Source organism: Amphiura filiformis, unplaced genomic scaffold (assembly GCF_039555335.1).
Source record: "Amphiura filiformis unplaced genomic scaffold, Afil_fr2py scaffold_21, whole genome shotgun sequence".
Classification (NCBI taxonomy): Eukaryota; Metazoa; Echinodermata; class Ophiuroidea; order Amphilepidida; family Amphiuridae; genus Amphiura; species Amphiura filiformis.
In genome coordinates, this window is record NW_027305485.1 from 715,955 (window position 1) to 734,809 (window position 18,855).

Below are 18,855 nucleotides of genomic sequence, written 5' to 3' on the forward strand. Positions count from 1 at the left end.
ACGTTATCATTATTTTATCTTTTACTAATTTTTTTTTTGGGACAATGCTCGCTTATTTATTTTTTATGTGTTCCTCTTTTCATTTGTGAAGTATTTCTTTATTTTTGTTTTAGTACAAGTGATCACTGAGTATGTTTAACTGTGGAAATATCGGTAGATAAGGTGTTTTTTATTTCACCCTTGAGTATTATTTATAAGTGTATCAACATACATTTCACATGTCATGATTTTTCATTGTTTTATTTTAAAGCAATTCTTTATTAGGGTGCATGCTCTCATATATTAGGTGGGTTTATTCATGTTCCTCTTGTCATTCTTGATAGATGGCTGTTTATTTATGTCGCGTGTTAAGTATTTTTTTAATTTTTGGTCGAAGTGTATAATTATCATCAGACACATGTCACATTTTTATGTATGATTTTGCATTATTTAATTTCAAATTATATAATTTTTCAAACGTACTAACGTAGTTCTTTATTTTTGTTTCTGTGAATATCATCCGAAAAGTAGGCCTCCTGCACATTATGATTTTGCCTTGCTTTATTTAACTCTTTACTGGGGTGCATGCTCTCTGCTGGTTTTTTCATGTTCCTCTTATCATTATTGACAAGATAGCACCTGCTGTCGCTGTTTATTTATTTAGCCTAAATTATTTCTTTACTTGTGTTTTTAGATTTTGAAGTTTATATCATGATAGCACACGCTATGTTTTTATACCAACCGCGTTTTCTTTTTGAAAACAGTTCTTGTTTCAAATCCTGGTCCGCAATGTCAACATTCAGTTCGTTCATAAAATATGGCTATTTATTTATGTCGCGTGTTAAGTAGTTCTTTATTTTTTTGCTCGAAGTGTATAAATATCATCAGACACCTGTTGGGTATTTCTTTATTAATTTGTGTTTATATGGCGATTTCAAGTGGGATAATAACTCCTGGATGACGTAAGCATAATGTTGATAGATTTAAATATCATTATAAATAGGCACTTAATAATAATGATATTGAAATAAATTGATAAATAGATAAATTAATAGATAAATAAATAAAAGATATATAAGCCTAGATAAATAATAAATAAATGATAAACTAGGAGTAAATTGCAAACATTAAATATCTTAGAGCAAATGAGCATTTAATAAGTTTTTACGACAAATATTTTGCCCCTTCTTGTACGTTTTATCATTATTTTATCTTTTACTAATTTTTTTTTTTTTTTTTTTGCTCGCTTATTTATTTTTTATGTGTTCCTCTTTTCATTTGTGAAGTATTTCTTTATTTTTGTTTTAGTACAAGTGATCACTGAGTATGTTTAACTGTGGAAATATCGGTAGATAAGGTGTTTTTTTTTTCACCCTTGAGTATTATTTATAAGTGTATCAACATACATTTCACATGTCATGATTTTTTATTGTTTTATTTTAAAGCAATTCTTTATTGGGGTGCATGCTCTCATATATTAGGTGTTTTTTTTCATGTTCCTCTTGTCATTCTTGATAGATGGCTGTTTATTTATGTCGCGTGTTAAGTATTTTTTTTAATTTTTGGTCAAGTGTATAATTATCATCAGACACATGTCACATTTTTATGTATGATTTTGCATTATTTAATTTCAAATTATATAATTTTTCAAACGTACTAACGTAGTTCTTTATTTTTGTTTCTGTGAATATCATCCGAAAAGTAGGCTTCCTGCACATTATGATTTTGCCTTGCTTTATTTAACTCTTTACTGGGGTGCATGCTCTCTGCTGGTTTTTTCATGTTCCTCTTATCATTATTGACAAGATAGCACCTGCTGTACGCTGTTTATTTATTTACGCCTAAATTATTTCTTTACTTGTGTTTTTAGATTTTGAAGTTTATATCATGATAGCACACGCTATGTTTTTATACCAACCAGCGTTTTCTTTTTGAAAACAGTTCTTGTTTCAAATCCTGGTCCGCAATGTCAACATTCAGTTCGTTCATAAAATATGGCTATTTATTTATGTCGCGTGTTAAGTAGTTCTTTATTTTTTGCTCGAAGTGTATAAATATCATCAGACACCTGTCACATTTTTATGTATGATTGTTCATTATCTAATCTTAAAATATATAATTCTTTAAACTTATTTCTTTTTTTCTGTTTCAGTGAATATCATCCGAAAAGTAGGCCTCTACACATTATGATTTTCCTTGTTTTATTTAAACTCTTTATTGAGGTACATGTTCCTCTTATCGTTATTGACAAGTCATCACATGCTGTACGCTGTTTATTTATTTCGCCCTCATTTTCTTTACTTTTGTTTTTAGATCTTTAGTTCTTTATTTTTGTTTCTGTGAATATCATCCGAAAAGTAGGCCTTCTGCACATTATGATTTTTCCTTGCTTTATTTAACTCTTTACTGGGGTGCATGCTCTCTGCTGGGTTTTTTCATGTTCCTCTTATCATTATTGACAAGATAGCACCTGCTGTACGCTGTTTATTTATTTCGCCCTAAATTATTTCTTTACTTTTGTTTTTAGATTTTGAAGTTGATATCATGATATCACACGCTATATTTTATACCAACCGCATTGTCTGGTTAAAGACAGTTCTTGTTTTAAATCCTGAATACAATGTCAACATTCAGTTCGTTCACCTCACAATGCGGTGCGATGTTATATAACTGTATATATTGCAGGGTTGCCAAACCCGCGATGTAATAGGCCTAGGTCAATAGGATGAGTTTTGAAGATTTTCCTCGCGACAATTTCCTGTCCTATAGACACCAATTGATGGTTAAGAAAAATATTGCATGACTTCTCAACATTGGCTTACGCGACTTCTGGTAGTTTTTTATCTCATAGAAACCAACGGTTGATAAAAAAAAATATTAGGCGACTTTTCAATGATTTGACCCGCGGTTTGCCCTCATTTGTTTGGCAACCGTGGTCTGTGTTAAAGGAGTATTTCGTGATCCTAGCATCCTCTTTTTATGACATTTTTCAGTACATATCCACGAAAAAAGCATATTCCCAAAATTTCAGTTGATTCCGATTTTGCGTTTGCGAGTTATGCATGATTATGTGTATTACACTGCTCCATAGACAATACGTTGTAATTTAGTTCTGGTGCACCAGAACGAAATTCAAATTTCCATATCTTTGCTAAACGAATTAATCTGCAAGAAATATTTTGTACATAAACATTATGTAGCCAGAGTATTCCAGTGATATAAAAATCTCAACTTTTTTGAGAAAAGTGGGGATGAGGCTGTGGATCACGAAGTGCCCCTTTAAGTGAATATATTTCGGTAAGAAAATAATTATCATAGACCATGTAGACAGAACGGACAATAGTCATAGGCGCTCTCCTCCATTTTGAGAAATATACTTTTACACACACACTACATTTATAATTAAAATGATCAGCCTTAAAGTTTTACCTTTTAGTGGGTTAAGCCAAACCTAAGTGGATGAAATATAAATCAACACTTCTGGCACTGATTGGTTTCCGTAGTTGTTATATGGAATCCGAGCTTTCTGTAGCTACAAAATTGTCTGCAAATCGGCTTTTGCCGGGCCTCTCTTTTTCGGCGTTTTCTCATTAAATTAGGGTCCCGTTCAAATAAAAAATAAACTGGTGTCTAGATGTAATCACAGTTAACACACCAGGAAAATTATAGAATATACAACAACCTAGTTACACCTGTAGACTGCGAACAAACATGCACCTGGCCAGACCTGGCCAAAACAAAGTGTTCTCCCCTACGGATACCCTTAAGGGTCACACAATAATGTTAAATCCATTGACGATTGTGATCAAAATCTGTATATTCCATCAAGAACCCTATCAATGTCCGACATATTGCCTACAAGCATAACGCATTGATCAACAAGCCAAAAGTCAATCCTCAGTACGTGTTTGATGGTAGGACATTACTCCAGATATGTCGCTCACAGTCACAGAACAACATTAACTCCCACCCACCACAATATGAGATTTTCAGTTGAAATCCATACACCCTCTATGGAAGAAAATACCTTAATCTTCCACACAGGTAGTGTGAATTTCAAATAGAAATTCAGGTAACCTCATTTGAAATAACCCAATCATTGACAGAACAACATAAACTCCCACCCAGGTGAACTATATGAACCTTCTCCAAAATACAAAGAGAAGCCACTTAAAAACTTTAAAGATAGCCGGCAAATCCAACCCACTCACTAACTAATGCTATAACAAACAAGTTTGTTTCCTGAGGGTGGGTGCCCAACTTTTGTTTTGGTGGTACTTTTACCGCATTTCATTCTATGAGAAATCCAGAAAATAGATCATTTATAAAAAAATGTATAAATGGCTATTTATAAATATTAAAAGTAAATATTTTCAAAATAGAGTTTGCCATGAATTAAATTAATAAAAACTCAGTGGCATAGCTTGAGTCATCCTATGAGAGGGATGACACTGAATGGGGGTAAGGGGCACAAGCCATTTTGTGACAATTTTCCTACAGAATTTTCTTTATTTTCAAATCAATCCTATAACGACTGCTTCAACTCTCATTTTAATACACCTACAGCAAATAAACATGCTATTTTTAGCCCTTTAGTTTTACTACTTTTTCATGGGAGAAAAAAATATCAAGGAACACTGACTTACCAAAGAGTTGACAGATAAAATCCACTTTAAATCAGCTAACATCTGCATGAAAGTGATACTACATAGTCAAATTGACTAGTGATGAAAAACATAACATAAGATCCAAAAGTGTATAAAATGCCAACCTGTCAGTTGAATTCCACAGTGTAGCCTCAGCCCCTTGTTTCTGATATGAAATTCCACCTATGACTAATCACACAATATAGCGTTCCAAGGGGTTTTTCAAGCAAAATGTATTCGTGAAGAACTCTGTTGAGACCAAAACAAAGCTGAGATGCTTCTTAGAAAGCTATAGAAAGCTTCCGACTTCTACGGTGTAGTATTATATTTCCAGTGAAGTTCAATGCACATATAACAACTATATGCAGTATAAAATCCACATTTTGTTATCACACAAGCAGCACATTCCCTCTCCTATAACACATCCAGTCCCAATGTTGTTAGTGCATTACATATAATCTTGCATACACAATGCAGTTTCAGATGCTGCTAAGTTTACAGCGAACAAAACGCCACCATGCTCACTGACTATACGTGTACTACCAGAGAATGCGTAAAGAGAAAACGCAACAGTGATGATGAACAGAATCACCGACAAACTGAGGCTCCCTCGTCTGCAACTTCTGCTACGGCCAAACTGCTAAATGATGCATACCAAATTCTTCACTTTACAAGTTTTGCTTCCAGGCATTTAGTTGATTGCCAGTTACGAAAAAGTAAAATGACCTTTGGAAGGAGAAGTTGGCAGACTTGGCAATGCACAACTGACAAAGCCTTGTTAGACCGTATCCCATTATCCACATGATTGCACCTCAAAAACAACCTACCCTTTAATATTTGGCTGTGACAATGATTGTCAAACTTTGCAGTCATTGTGAGTTATACAGAAACTTGTATTTAATGATTTCTGTGCTAATGCTAGTAATAGTAAGCAGACAAAACAAGCATTCACAGGATAAGTAATTGCAGTATACCAATGATAAATCACCGCTGCACTTTTGGACATTTTTTCAAATCAATCTTTAATACTGACAAACAAACACACATGTATAAACCAAACCAATGAATATTGTGAACATGACAAAGCAAAGTCACCTATCATACCTTACCTATGTATAATTTAAGCTGAAGGGAACAATATATATCACACACTAAACTATGGATTTTGTATGCATAGTGCAATGTATACAGTGTATGTGATATGGCTAAACATAATATACCTGAAAAAAATCATGAACAGAGCAACTTATGTAAACATAACATTACAGATAATAGGTATAACAACACGCATGTTATATGACACCATTTCAAAAACTTGACATTTTAAACCCCCCCCCCCCCCAAAAAAAAAATTACTCAGTCAGCACTCTTTTCGTAAGTTTCAAAAAACAGAACCATTACCTCAGGATTTGTTTGTTTTTGAGGATCTATGCTTGAGACTACCTTTTTTCAAGCATGATCTGTAAAAAGTATCGGATAATTATCAAGAAACCATTAACCACAGATCCGCAGTACTGTGAATCTCTGAAAACAAAAGCCATCTATATGAACAGCTGATGAAACCACAAAAGCAATTATCATACATGTGTATGATTTTATTTTTAAGTATGAAGATAAATCATGGCAAAGAAATTCTGCATTGAATTAATAAATAAAGCTACAATGTATATTTGAACTTTTGTTGGATACTAAAATGTTGATTTGCAGGGGGGTCAACTATTTTTCTTATGCACAGTTCATTTTACATACATACTCTGTTGTAGGCCTAATTTTGTAAAATAGCACTTCAATTTATACTCTGTAGTAGGCCTAATTTTGTAAAATAACACTTCCATTTATACTCTGTAGTAGGCCTAATTTTGTAAAATAGCACTTCAATATAGAATAGATCTTGGTATATTTTGTGATATCACAAAGTTCTACACAGATGATGAAATTGTTAGCATGCATATTTGAAATGTACAAATTGGGGCACCTCAAAAACTTGTTTGGTAGAGACGAAGGTGCATATTTCACTGGGTGCAGCATTTTATCATGTGTGTAAAGTTCATCGTGCAAAGTGCACACTCATGCACACAAGAGTGGTTTGGTGACATACTTACAGTGCAACCACGAAAAAGCATTGATATCACTTCCGAACTTGAGGTGAACCAAATAATAGATATTTGAAATCTTCCTGCCACAAAAACAATTTGGCATCTAATATTCTTAAACAATTATAATGGATTAGACATCCAAGTCAAATCATAGTTTTATCCAGTTCCCATACAAGTCGCAATGTCAATGACCATCAGTTCCCACCCCCTATGGACCGAGGTATGCTTCTCTTTTAAGTTCAATTGTTCATGTTCAACATTTGCCCCGCAGAAGTTTCTCACAGGATAACAACACTCCTCTGTTCATCTCAACAAAAGGAATTACATTTATATTGTGTTTTAATCAATCGTCTATTATTGTGCACTCATTATATTGATGATATATTCACAATGCAATGCCATCGCGGTGATCGGTGAAAAGTGTTTACTTTTTTGCTCGATTTTTGTTTTGTTTTTCACCCAAATACACAGCAGGGGTTTGAACTAAAATTCCACCTGGGTTCAAAATAGACTCCTCTGAAAGTCATAAAGTATTATTAAAGCCAGAGTGAAACAAACTTGTGTATAAATGTGATCAATAGTTTGTCCAACAAAAGTTATGTCAGTCGTTCTATGTCTCCATTCAAATAATGTTCATATTCATTTCCGCCCTTTGTATTTATATGAAATCTTATTTTTCTAAAGCTACAGTTTTTGCACATTATTTTTGTAAAACTAGGCCAAATACTTCCTAAAAACATGGAATACTCAATACTACAATGTACCTGTTGGTAGCCTTTGTGTGTTAAGTACTCACAATATGGACAGGTTAGTTTTTCATTGCCATGGAGTTCTACCTTAAAAATTTACCATGTTTTTTTTTCCAGATATAAATAAATTTCGGAATTTATATAGCGCATTTTTCCAGAGGATTCAAAGCACTGTAATCAAATCAAATACAATCAGATCGCATCAACTAGGCTGGTTGCAGCCTAACCTGGCACAAACCTATCCGCACTTAGATTGTAACATCCACCCATTTTCTACAGCTGCCCAAATTCCATTGGGTGAAGTTAGTTTTTGATAACCATACAACTAATCACCGATTTTGAAGCAGGAGGAAACCGGAGATCCTGGAGAAAACCTGCGAGAGCGAGCATGGATTGGGATAAACAGGCCTTGGGCACGGCCGCGGCTTGAACCTGGAACCTCAGTGGTGCAAGGCGAGGGAAGTACCGCTGCGCCAACTCGCTCTCCCCAAAGAGCTTAACAATTTTAGGGGGTTCAACTGAACTCTTCCAAACCCCTGACTACAAGCCCGTAATTATACAGAAGCACCTTGATATATCAAATGATGCTAATTGGCCAGATTTCACCCCCAAAGGGTTCAAGTTAAGATTTTAACACAAAAACCCAAGCTCATGTTCCCTGTTGGTTTAATTTACCACCAGATTACAAGAAATACCCATTGATTCCCTTCCAAATCATTCTTAGATAAATACTAGTATGCTAAGGGCAAGAACCTCACACAGACTGGAGGTTAAAAAAATTGAAGGACCAATGTAATTGTTTTCTAGATGGCCAAAAGCAATAAAATATTCAAATGAAAATATTATACAAAATGTCTGGCACCTTGGGCAGCCAAAAGGAAAACGTGGGTTTTCAGATGAAAGAATAATATTTTTCTACAACAATCTTTAAAATATATAATTCTGGATATTGTTATGATCCTGTAGATCATGTTTGATAATAATTATGCACGATTATGGCCTGTATAAGATTTGTCTTATATCATTAATTTATGACACTAAAACAAGAGTAGCTAGTATTCAGGGTAAACAAATCAACCACAGATTCAGATCCAAGGACGTGCAATCCTACAAATAGTTTGGCGAGAACAAATCATCCACAGATTCAGATCCAAGGACGGGCAATCCTACAAATAGTTTGGCGAGTACAAACCCACAGATCTGGGCCCAGAAAATATTGGTGTGATATCGCCCAGGGTTACTTCAAAAAAATGTGTGGTTGACCCGCCTGAAATCTGCAGTTTGACCCCTACAAAGTTTTGGCCGTATGGTAATGAGCCCTATATAAGCCACGTGCTTGGTAAGAGTAATCAGTCAGTTCATAGATAGTCAGTCAGTTCAGAGTCTTTTTGTTTATTCGAGTCGATCGCTTATTCAAGTATCGCAGCATGTTCATCATCATATACGCTATAATAAAACCTTAAGTGAATCATCAATGTCTTGCTCTTATAGTTGTCGTGTTTCTGTAGGCCTATATTAGTTAATAATTGTGATACCCCAATTAAGGGTTCGCAACACTGGTGGCAGCGACGGGATTTTGGACTTCAACACGTTTTCATAATTATTATTATGCAACCACGCGGACAAGAATAAGAGAAAGAAGAAGTCGCAAGCGCAGGCGGATTGCTATTCTTCAGTCATGGAGGAGATGGATGTTTTAAAGGAATAGAAACATGAATTGGAGAGCAGGAGAGACATCAATAAGAAGATGATAGCGTTAATAGCTGGTTATATTGTACTTTTGGTCATGGTGGGCAGGGTTACCACCATGACGGCATGGAGTGTAGCGCCAGGGAAACAAAGTCTAGTTGACTTTTCACGACATGAAGTTAAGATATTCATGGTCATCATGAGAAATGAAGCTGATGTTAGACACAGTAAGGGAAGAGCACTGGCAGTAGTGGAAAGGAGAAAGGGAGTGAACTACCGGTATGTGGCAACTCAGTCTATATATGTACCACGATTGATTGGGTCCGTGGTTAAATTCGACGTTAACACGACGGAAAGTTAAGTCATGTTTAAGTCAATTAATCAGCATGTAATTAAAACCCCTTGGATAACGATTTTGTATCAACAACAATTGTTTTGTTGCTCTTGCATATCGCAAAATGCTGGCCGCTTTCTCAAAGTTTGAGAGGAATACTTCAAGTTTAACATGTGAAAGATACGCTCGCGTATTAAGATGAGGACGTTTCTATGTTAATTCATAGATGATGGAACTGTTGGAGCAGTTGCCAGAAGCTGTTGACCGGTATGGTACTGGTCTGGAGCAGCTGTATGAGGGTTGACTTGGCCGGTCCCCTCTCGTCCGCTACGTACGGAGGTTGATCACTGTCGGAAGACTCATTTTTATGTCATATAGTACAACATGGCAGATTGTTATTTGCAAGATTCACCACTTTCACATTGGGGAGTGTGCATCCCTGAAGATGGAACAGTTGGAGACGCTGTTACGGATCTGTAAGTTCGACAATGGAGTTGCATTGGTACTGATCTGATATGAAAATGTTTCTGTTGATGTTGTATTCTCAATTTGGAAAACGGAGCCAGTGTCGGAAAGCTATTTAGTAGTTAGTGATACTGATTGCTAAAGTATTGCTGAGAGCGATGTTAAGAATTGCAACAAAGTAATTGTACAAAGGAATGTGTTCCTATAGTATAAAGATTCTGGAGGATGCAGAGATTGATATCCTGAATCCCAGAAAGTGGGGTTATCAGGCGAATTGATTGCTACGTATAGGTAACAAATCTGCAGGACACTATACTTTTTGTGAATAAAGACAGAGTACGAATTATATGAGAAATACCCGGGAGATATGAACATTTGAAGTTAGCCACGTCGGAACACTTTTCCAGATGAAAGTAAATTAATTAAGCATAGGATAAATAGACATAATAAGCGTTTGCTGAACTTGGAGTTGACTTGAAACTTGTGAAAGGATGGATACACGGAGCCGTTTTTGTGACAAATGATGCCATGATTTTAGGCCTTTTCGACAACCGTTTGAACTTGATGATCATGCAAAGCACTGGTATTGTGGTGATTGTTTATTATAAACTGATTGACTCTGGCGGAGATTCGAGGAATATATTATGACGGTTTGTTTAAATTTTTGATAAAAAGATGCGTACAACTAAATCTGGAATATTTTGGACATGTCATTGCAATACTAAACGCTATTAAACCAGCTTTTAAGTCCCCGTGGAAATTGACTTAACAAAAGGATTATACTTATTTGAACTTGACTTTATGCGCTGAGGAACTCAAAAGGACGTTATTTATACTTAATATTTGAACTTTAACGCACTGAGGAACTTAAATGGACATTATGGTATTAATGTTTTATACAAGTGTGTCTTACCACATTCCAAAATACCTGTGGTGTTATTTTATGTTTATTGAGATACATCATGCTGTAAGTCAAATTCGTTAAACATGTTGAATGTTGTCACATGATAGGCCCTAGAGCCCATGTGCGTGAAAATGCTTCCTTCCAATTCCGTTCAAAAAGGTATCTAAAGAGTGTTACAATTTCAGAAAAGTGTAATTATGTTTCTTTTGATTTGGACGATAAGATGTGTTTTGTTATATTTAAAACTTTTTATCTTCATGAGAAATAAGGATGAAGATGCGGGAAACAACTTCAGACAAAACCACCAGTTCTCAGCTGGAACCAACTGTTTATCTATAGCGGTTTGTTCAAGTTGCGTAACTTTCTTTCATTCATTGTTGTTTTGACGTTAGAGGAGTTACAATTTCCGATTTATAATTAATGTGCCCAATATTATCATTTAGGATCATGATGTATCTCAACTGTTTATTGACAGAGTAAACTGTCTATGGTTTTATATTATTGAGGTTTCAAAGCAGAGTAGTTATATACCAAAATTCTTTTCATGATTTCAGATTGCCACGCATGAATGAGTTGATTTCGTATTTTATGCTTTGACTTTAGTCATCACGTTGCCGTTATAATTTAGCACATTTTATAGTTGTGTTAATGTTTTCATAATTTTGTGTTAAAAAGGGACATCTTTCGTGACATTAATTTCGGTTTTGTTTAATAGTGAATAATTATTGAAACCAAATTATTATGGGTGCGATTTTCTTTCAAATTCAGATTCTATTGATTTTGGTTGTGCCGCTTTCCATTTTTTATACTTGATATAATTCAAAAGTGATTAGTATAAAGTCTCTTAAAATTTTTTTTTTTTGAAGGCGTTTTTGGCATGTCGGCGCTAAATCACAGTAGGCCTATTTGATTATTTTGTCTAATCATTTCATTAATCATTTAATCGAAAAGATGTTAAAGTTTGCTCAGTCACGTGTCACAAGTTTAAGATGATGTAGAGTAAGGTATCTAAATATTTCATGGATATTACGAGAAGTAATTGGCTGAACGTAACAGTTGCTTTGCTCTTGCGTTGAATGGTTGTGTGTGCACGCATGGTCGCGTGCATATTAGTGGTATATTGCATACACTACCCCAGCATGCAGTTCGATTAATTGACTTGTTGTGTTTCTTGTCCGCGTTTTAGTGGACTCTGGTTCAGTCAAGTTCAGTCGATTCTTCACGTAATCATTTCGTGTACCCTAACCCTAACAGTAATCATATCCTAACCCTCAGCTAATCCTATCCTAACCCCAGCTAACCCTAATCCTAACCTCAGCTAACCCTAACCCTGATTTCGTGTAATTTTAAGGTATAACCCAACTGATCTTCACATATAAAGGTTCTAGATGAATATAGATCGACTGTATCAAAAAGAAACAGTCTAATGGATAAAGGTTATTAATAATCACTCGGTGATATCCGAAATGGGCAAAAGTCGTTCGGGCAGGTCCTATTTAAGCTTATTTAATTCTGTTTTGGATGATTAGATGTTTGAATGTACCTAATTCATTATCTTGTACGGAACAAGATTTATTTTTCCTGGAATTCAGTTCATTTAGAAAAACCTGCTTTATTACAATTATGGTTTTAATTAAGCTACAATGGCTTAGGATGGTTAGAACGTGCTTTGTGCAACTGTGCCCGTTAACCACGTTCACAGTTTGGTTTTCGATGTTTTGAAATTGGATGACAATTTTGAAGACAAAATTTATTCTAGTTACATTAAAAATTATTATTTTTTTAAATTAATATTGAAAGGAAAAAAATCATTGCTTAAAATTCTGAGGACCTTGCCTATGTTTTGTTGATATCTGGAACGACACCTTTTCTATTGGTTATACTACTGTACTAACTCTTATATAAGTTATACTCTAACGCGTGTTGTGTAGTTATAGTTATGAATAGTTTATTGCTTGGGGATATTTTTCGATAGTGCGCTTTATGTTTGCGAAATTTGGATCATTGTCCGTTAGTCTGTAATATTTTGATTGTCACTTAGAAAGGCGTTTTGGTTGTGTGATGACGTTTGTTTATAGCGTGCAGTTTATTAATGGCTTGTTGATCTGTTGATGATCAGATAATTATGATATTGATATAAATTGAGATAGACGAATGCTCGAGTTCTTCTTTTTTTATATGCACCAATTTGGATATGTTTGAACATACAGAATTGTTTGTTTTTTGGTTACGTTAATGAATTTGATGTTCAGTATTCTGTTAGATTCAATTGTCAGTGAGCGCAATAACACGCATAGGGCCTATCGAAATATTTTTCCCCATAGCAATTAGCATGTTCCTATATATTTTTTTTTGTTGACTTTACACTTTTGGTTGTTAAACAATTCGCTAAGAAAACTTTTACTCGTGTCAACAATGGGGACATTGTCCAATCTAAGGAGAGGGCAGTGTTATGATCCTGTAGATCATGTTTGATAATAATTATGCACGATTATGGCCTGTATAAGATTTGTCTTATATCATTAATTTATGACACTAAAACAAGAGTAGCTAGTATTCAGGGTAAACAAATCAACCACAGATTCAGATCCAAGGACGTGCAATCCTACAAATAGTTTGGCGAGAACAAATCATCCACAGATTCAGATCCAAGGACGGGCAATCCTACAAATAGTTTGGCGAGTACAAACCCACAGATCTGGGCCCAGAAAATATTGGTGTGATATCGCCCAGGGTTACTTCAAAAAATGTGTGGTTGACCATACCTGAAATCTGCAGTTTGACCCTACAAAGTTTTGGCCGTATGGTAATGAGCCCTATATAAGCCACGTGCTTGGTAAGAGTAATCAGTCAGTTCATAGATAGTCAGTCAGTTCAGAGTCTTTTGTTTATTCGGAGTCGATCGTTTATTCGAAGTATCGCAGCATGTTCATCATCATATACGCTATAATAAAACCTTAAGTGAATCATCAATGTCTTGCTCTTATAGTTGTCGTGTTTCTGTAGGCCTATATTAGTTAATAATTGTGATACCCCAATTAAGGGTTCGCAACAATATTATTGGATTTATTTTTTAACAATCAACCACTACTACAAATGTACACGTAGGTAGTCAGTGGTATCACAGATCCTGGAGAGTTTCATGATCTGCTACGATCTGAGGTGGTATTGAGCCCGGGTATTGAGGCAAAATTTCAATTGTAAACCAAATTTACCATGTTCTAATCAGATATAGGAATTTTTGTGTGAAAGCTATTAAAAATATGACATCTTAGCTAATTAATATGTAATGCAATTATATTTGATGACTATTCTGAATCCAAGGTTGCTTCCGACATAATGCCTTTTAAGCACATTTACCAGGTGAGTGATCTGAGTCAATTTCACTGATATTTTGAGGCCGACATACACCGTGACTCATCCGTAAATGCATATTATGCTATCATGGCTATGATGCCCTGAAGGTGAAAAGACTATATACATGTATAAGAATGATATCCTAACTTTTATTTCAGAAACATTTTATTCTTGTATCACTCATTTTTGCTGAACCATGAAATGGTATCAGCCTCTAACAGTGTATGTTACTAGGTTACTAAGTCCCTAACTAACCTTTTGGTCTGAAATGGACATATATCTTTAAATGCTACAAAGGTATGAACCCCCGAGTGATGTCAAATGAAAGAGGAAGGAGCAAAGAATATAATACAAATATTTCCTAATGTCAGAGGTCATCCAAGGGGTCACAGGGGTCAAAAAAGGTCATTTGAACCAAAAATGCTCCAAATGAGCTGAAATTTAAATGCAATGATCCTTATTTAGAAATGTTTTAGTTAATTTTTTGAGCACACAAGTTGAGACAAATTTTGACTTCACTCTAATTTGATTATACTGGTTTTGGGCGTTTTATTATTATTATTATTATTTTTTTTTCAAATACTTCAACAACCATATATATTTGTTTTCCCAAAGCATTTGCCAGTTTTGCTATGAAAAAACGATGTTAAAACTTTCAATTTCATTTATCCAATCATTCTTCAATTTCTGAATTATGTGTGGTCTTTATGGAAATCACATTGGCAGAGTTAGCCAGAATCATAATAATGCATACTGCACATTATATGTGCCTCTGTAGGGTCTGTGCTTGGACCTTGAGGAATTCCTTTATTGTTATTTTATGAAAAACATCAATTGGTATGAATAACAATAAAATAATTAGTTTGTTTTCAATCATGTTAATTTCCATTGTTCTAATAAAAATAAAATACTGATTACCAAAACAGGTCCATGGTGGATTTCATATAATAACATTTATTTTAGTATCCCACATGTTATATTAATCTTAATTTTATCACACAAAAATTATCCTCAACCTTTTTGGCTATAACAGTAAATCAACAGAGAGTGAACCATTAACCAATATAGCAATTTATTAACGTTTCACTTCTTGCCACGCGATGTATACAGCCAGTTTGCGACCATGTGTGTATCAATCGCTTGGGGCAGGGGGAACATTAAATTGAAATGCATACTACCTAATGGAAAATACATTCAGAAGGTTTAATAAATAACCGCGACTAACATTCATGTTAATAGCTGCTTCATGTACTGTACATGTAGTCGTTGGGTCCTTTAGGCGATGATAAAAGACTATGGTGGACAGAATTGCCAAGTAGGATCGCTTGGTTGAGATTTTTAAGTTTTAAATAACCCTAAAAAATCATTGCAACTTGAAAAACCACCCAACCTCTGATCTTTAAATGTTGGAAGGTCTTTCCAACCTGCTGAAAACATTTAATTGGAGGTGCTGGGACAGAGATTCACCAGAACATGTTTTCATATCCATTTAAGGATTTGTTAATAATATGGCTCTTTTTCTTACAGCATGCCATTTGTGCTATCTACCTTAGATAGCTTTAACTATATCATAGTGATTTATAGTGTATAAAAAGCTATTGAAGATAGCTAGTTTGAAGGCTATAAAGCATGTCGTTTTGGTACAGTTCAACCTCTTTTTATCCGGCCATGATGGGACCATAATGGTCGGATAAGTGAAAAATCTGTAGAAGTGAATTAGTGTAATTGAATGACTGAAGATTTAAAATTGAACAACCAGAGTACTCAGTAAAGGGTACTATGATATAAGATGGTATTTACTATTTGAGTGCTTCATAGTATTAACAGCATCAAAGTTCCTACAAATGCATTTTCCTATGAAGCTATTAAACATGGCCGGATAAAAGAAAGATCCATATTGCTCTCTGATCCTCTGTTTTACTAAAGTCAAACTTCATCTAAACTTCCAACATTCACTTTCTACACCAGATATCAGACATCTAATGGCAGCTATGTGATATGAAATATATGAATAACTTCCATATTCACAAATACTTTAATCGGATAATCAAATATGGGATGAATAAATCCCTATAGGTAAAAGGCAGGGACTCGATTTGATTAAAAACTACCTATTAGACCTATATGTGATCCTGGGGTCTTGCATGCTGCACTGAAAAAATGGAATAAGTGTGGGAATGTGATTGTACAAAATGTATGCACATACAGGGTATGTTATACAGGTTATATTTTTGTACCTACATACTTTTTTGGGGGGGGGGGGGAGAAGAACCCACTATTTGCACCAAAAATGGTCAAAAATTATTTTGCCAAAAAATCATAAAAAAGCCTGATTTTTGCCCAAATTTCAAATATTTTTGGTGAAGTTGATCAAAATTCAAAAAAAAAAAAAAAAATTGAAAAAATGGATCCTAGATATTTTTATCTAGTTAAAAAAATTGACTCAAGAATTTGTTTGTTACATCCTTAAAGATTGGGCAAAAAAATGAGCTTTTATGCACAAATTTGACTTCACAGAGATGAATTCATCATGCATTCTAAATATGTATACTTTACTTCAGTCCAATAATTTAGCAGTTATGAGGCCCAAAAGTTTCCATAATTCCAGGGTTAAGACCACCCTTAAAAGAACAAATTTTAACAGTTTTATAGCTGGTGACTTGACAGGGCAGGCATATCATAGTATATCTTGAAAGGTTTGTTGAACATTAGTGTTTTCTTGAATATTTTTCTGAATGTGTATCTATTCACCCTGCTTAATCGATTTGCTACCAATTTGACTCAAACTTTAGCAAGCTAAGCTTTTCCTTGATGGACAATTAACCCAAATTTTCAAAGCTAACACCTTAACCAATCAAAATACACAAGCACATAATACCCGAAGGTACAACTCAAGCGTAATAAGACAGCTATCAAAATTTAAGCATTTGTATGAAGCAAATTAAGCGTAGGAAATTGCGACAAATTCTCCGGAAGACTAGCTGAGACTAGTACAATGGCTCAAAAACCACACTGGCACCATTGACTGACCATGCAAAAAGACCTGGGATTGAATGATATTCGGAAATTGATTGACTGCATGTATTATGAAAGGCCAACGTTCGGAAAAGGACTCTCTTAGAGTGTAAGAGAATTAGCACAAAAGTTTGCTAGTTGATGAGGCCAAAGACCTGAGATCCATTCAGTCTCACCAAGAGCCCACTTGTGAGTCCTTGGAAGTACTAAACCATTTTGAAGTGGACTCACTATGAAATGAAATTTCGTGTACAATAGTGGTAGATACACACAAATATACAATGCACAGAATACACAACATTCTGGGATACTCTACTCCCGATGAAAACCAGCACTATTTTTTAATTAAAGAAGTGTAAACAGCAGATATGACCCGAAAAGTCATTGTGTACATGTACCAAAATCCTTTATGACAAGTTGACAATCCATCGAAGATGTTGTAATGTTTCAATCCATTGCATAATATCAATATTTTGCCAACATTGATTTGTCAATGTTTTCATTCTATTAAAGGAGGATTTCGTGATCCTAGCATCCTCTATTTTTCAGTACATATCCACGAAAAAAACATATTCTCAAAATTTCAGTTGATTCTGATTTTGCGTTTGCGAGTTATACATGATTATGTGTATTACACTGCTCCATAGACAATGCGTTGTAATTTCGTTCTGGTGCACCAGAACAAAATTCAAATTTCGCGATATCTTTGCTAAACGAATTAATCTGCAAGAAATATTTTGTACATAAATGTAGCCAGAGTATTCCAGTGATATAAAAATCTCAACTTTTTTTGAGAAAAGTGGGGGGATGAGGCTGTGGATCACGAAATGCCCTTTTAATTAACATTGACAACATTGAAAATATCAAATTGTCAATGTTCTACTGAATTTAACATATTTTATAAGTAATAAAGCATCCCAAATTCTTATTTTTTCCCTTATTTTTTCTGTCTATTTTAATCAGTATCTTGAAAAGCACTTTGCCACAAAGTCCTCCTTCTGATGTGCTTTATCACAAAATAAGGACAAACACTTTTTGAATTGTTCAGTGTTGAACTATGTTTCAAAAAATGAACTGAAATTAAAATATAATTGTAGGATTTGGATTGACTTTGTTGCAAATTTATTTAAATTAACTTTATTTTTCTTTAAATGAAGTGCTTTTCATTTTCTTTATTTCTTCTAGAATAAAGAGTGAATACATCACATGATGTAACTTGTTTTATGTTGGGCTATTCCAGTTGAAATCCATACACCCCTTGTGGAAGACATGACCTTAATCACCCATACAAGGGGTGCTGCAGCACATTTCAAATGGAGTCACACATTCAGCTAACTTCATTGAAATTTACACTCCCTGTGTGGGAGATTAAAGTCAATTGTTTCCATTGGGGTGGATGTATTCCAACTGGAATATAGCCCATTTACTGATGACCAGGCTCTTATAAAATCCCTGGGAGAAAATCACATCAAACAACTCCAATCGATCTGTGTGTTCAGAAACACTTGACTTCAATAACAATAGTAATACTACCAATATACCATACATGCTGCAAAGAACTCTGCAAGAGGCTAGCCAAATAAGGCAAAACATGCATTTAACATGTCATTATTTACATATT

General features: G+C 34.6%; 1 protein-coding gene across 3 annotated transcripts in view; it reads right to left on the minus strand.

Annotated features, from left to right (window-relative positions):
- The window catches only part of LOC140143373 (ly6/PLAUR domain-containing protein 6-like), a 96,624-nt gene that overhangs the window by 50,509 nt on the left and 27,260 nt on the right, over positions 1 to 18,855 (minus strand). Inside the window, exon 1 of one of the 3 annotated variants that reach the window (XM_072165229.1) lies at positions 4,626 to 4,855. The exons of the other annotated variants lie outside the window; for them this stretch is intronic. The gene's annotated coding sequence lies outside the window, so the exon portion shown is untranslated. Of the gene's footprint in view, positions 1 to 4,625; positions 4,856 to 18,855 lie in introns of those variants that run through there. 3 annotated transcript variants of the gene reach the window in all.